This window comes from Nomascus leucogenys, chromosome 6 (assembly GCF_006542625.1).
Source record: "Nomascus leucogenys isolate Asia chromosome 6, Asia_NLE_v1, whole genome shotgun sequence".
In the NCBI taxonomy this organism is placed as follows: Eukaryota; Metazoa; Chordata; class Mammalia; order Primates; family Hylobatidae; genus Nomascus; species Nomascus leucogenys.
This window is the reverse complement of record NC_044386.1, coordinates 26,898,181-26,901,554: the sequence shown is the minus strand read 5'-3', so window position 1 is coordinate 26,901,554 and position 3,374 is coordinate 26,898,181. Positions and strand designations below refer to the sequence as shown.

At 42.6% G+C, this 3,374-nt stretch overlaps 1 non-coding gene across 1 annotated transcript; it reads right to left on the bottom strand.

Moving 5' to 3' along the window:
- Positions 1-437: 437 nt before the first annotated feature.
- LOC115835748 lies at positions 438-561 on the bottom strand. Its single transcript, XR_004030771.1, has one exon. It is a non-coding gene; the product is annotated as a small nucleolar RNA SNORA18 (small nucleolar RNA).
- Between the last annotated feature and the right edge of the window lie 2,813 nt (positions 562-3,374).

Genomic DNA, 3,374 nt, shown 5'->3' with positions numbered 1-3,374 from the left:
TTGTGAGTCTTCTACTGTCCGTCAAGGTCACTTTAGATCCTCTAAAGAGCTGGAATCAAAATTTATCTTCAAAAGATTTATCTTCAAGTTAGCCTTTTTTAATGAAACTGATGCTTATTTTATTCTAGTTGTCCTGTCAGCCTATAGTTCATTTATTTTGGCTTCTGTCATCTCCTTTGAATATGGATATACGGATGAAGACTTAAAAATTCACCAAGAATCTTTGGGGTCTAATTTCTTCAACCAATTTACTTCAGGGTCATTTTTAGTGTAGGTAGATATGCCTGGTTCTCAATTTGACATCTTCCCTAAACATGAATGAGTTCAAGTCATAATCATTCCTAAAAAATCTCACTCAAGGCGTGTGGAATATGCCAATACTTAAGGTAAAAAAGGTCTTTCATACACTTAGCAACTGTCTTTTTCATACTTTTAACAACTGTCTTGTAGTTCTTTCCCACATATTTCACCATAGTCCTGTGGGTAAAATAAAACCACAGAGTTACTCTATGAGGCATTTCCAATTTATTCTTAATATTCTTTTTTAAAATCGACCTCCTCCACAAACTGTAAAATCTTAACGTATCACAAAACTATAGTTGCTTTTGAGAGTAAAATAAAGGTTGATCTTTAAGACAAATTTCTTATCTTCAAGGAATAATTGTTTAAAAAGTAATGAAATGTTGAACAATGAAAAGTAAATAAATTAGTAGTAAATTAAGAAGCTATAAAATGGAAATTCTAAATTAGCAGTGGGAAGATTAATAATCAAGTGTATATATTTATAATACAGAATACTTAAAACATTCATGAATTAAAAGCATCTGATACCTCTGAAAGTAGTGATAGCACAGGGGTAACAAAATTAGAATAGTCACTTAAAACCTATTCAAGAGGGGCGGGGAGCGGCGATCCCAGCACTTTGGGAGGCCGAGGCAGGCGGATCACGAGGTCAGGAGATCGAGACCATCCTGGCTAACATGGTGAAACCCTGTCTCTACTAAAAATACAAAAAATTAGCCGGGCGAGGTGGCGGGAGCCTGTAGTCCCAGCTACGCGGGAGGCTGAGGCAGGAGAATGGTGGGAACCCTGGGGGGCGGAGCTTGCAGTGAGCCGAGATAGTGCCACTGCACTCCAGCCTGGGTGAAAGAGCCAGACTCCGTCTCAAAAAAAAAAAAAAAAAACCTATTCGAGAATGAGTAGCTTCCTGAGTTTCTTCCTCCACTGCAGTCAGCCACATGACAGTCCCTCAAACAGACAGAAGAATGCCAATTTGTTCTCTGGAGATGATAAAAGAACAGGACTTATTAATGAGGGGAATTCACACACTTTTGTAGGCAGAGGTAACAGACCAAAAGCAGAAATCTTCATTATGCATGCAAACTGAAAGCCGACGCCCATCTTTATTTTCACCCTGTCCTCTACTATCAAACAAAGACCTTTCGAGAGTAGTTCCCAGAAAAACTGACCAGCCCAAAATGAAATACTGAAGAGACTGTCAGTGAGGCCCCTCGTTACTGCACCATTCCTATCAACTTTTGCTCTTTGGAAACAATAACAGAAAACAGAAAGTTAATGAAAATATTGACTCTATGATATAAAGCAGGATACTATAAAAAGGGATATTTAGCGAAAAAATAGAAATTAGAAACACGATTGTGATATATAATCAACCTAGTTTCCTCCTTCTAGGAAGACCAGGCAGGGATGGGACCTAGGGGGCTGTGCACACCATCTGACACAACAAGAAGCTTCTTTGATGGCATGAATAAGGGTAAGGGAGACAGGCAGGTATCTTGGAGAAAGAGCAATCCTGAGCTTTTAGGAAAGAAAAAGGTACAGCCCCCTCCTCTTCCCTGACATCTCCCCTTTTTTCCTACAATCTGTGCCAGGCCAGAAAGTCTCCTCCTCCAGGGGATGTAGGGGGGCATCACTCCAGCTTTCCTTTCCCCAGACCAACTTTGTCCCCTTTCACTGGCTCTGTGTCAATCTAGAGTGTGGGATGGGGAGCAAAATAGGCCCAAGTGGCTCTCCCAGCCCCACCCCACCAAATGCTTAGAATTACCTGCAGAACTTGGTAAAAATACACATTCGTTGGCTCTATTCTGAGATTCTATTTAAGGCGGTCTGGTGTGTTGCTTCTAATTCTGTGTTTTTAACAAGTCACCCAGGTGATTCTGAAATGCAGCCAAGTTTGGAAGCAAACTAATATAATACGACTTCGGAATTATCGGCATGCCCCCCTCCCAAGCCCATGCTATTCTGTCTGAGAATTCTTCAGAGACAGGCTGCTCACTACTTTCTTAGTCACTTCCATGTAGGCAGGTGGGGAAACCAGGGAGCTGGGAATTTAAAACTTTCTAGTGCCAGGATCTGCCTCCAGACCAGGTGAAAGATCCAAGAAATCTTATCTCCTTGTTTTTGCCTAGTCTTGTTCCAGGAACGCCAGCTTCTTGCCAACAGAGTCACTAGGGGGCTGCCCTGCTTAAGGTCTCAGCCTTAAGGTCTCTTGAGTCTGAAAACCTCAGACTCAAGAGCTCAATTATTTCTCCCCTAGGCCACCAAATTCCAGCCCCTTTACTCTGTGGACCTTGGAATGAAACACCACCTCTTTATCCCCCTCCCAACAGTACCTCCATCTTCAACCCCATGCCCTCTGCATCCCATCCTTCCCCAAGAGCAACCCAATATTTCTGTCTCTGGCCATCGCTGTCCTGCCTACATGTCTCCTGACACTCGTTTCCTCCTCTTCCTATGGTTTCCCTATCCTGTCATAAGCCATCCTTCAAAAAACAAGATGTAAGGAGCTTGCTGCTGGGTTTAGCACTCTGGAAACCAGATGGATTCTCCAGCTCTGATGTGAGGATTACAACTCTAAGGTCCCAATCCACTTTTAAACATAGATTCTAAGTTATGACCCAATAATCCTCACACATCATATACCACAATAAACTCCAAATGGATAAAAGATTTTAAAATGTTAAAAATTAAACTACAGAAACAACATCATACAAAATGGCAGAGTAAGAAGTTATAGGGGTTGGTCCCTCCACCAAAGCAACTACTGAGGTGGAAAGAGCAATTGGAATCGACTTTTTCAGAAGTCTGGAGCCTGATTGGACACTTATAACAAGCGGGGGGTGGGGGTGGTACTTGATGAAGGGAGAGGTTGCTGGTCTTTCAGAAGAGAGCATAATGCATGCATTAGCTACCAACCAACAGAGTGGGGATAGTAGCCCACATTCCTGAAGTGGCTGGGTGGTCACCAAGTGGGCAGGGGGAACCCTGTCCCCCAAAAATGAGGGGTTTGCATTTGGGACTGTCTTCTGCTTCCCTAAGGGACAGGCTTGCTTGGTTTTGGCCCTTTTGGGCTG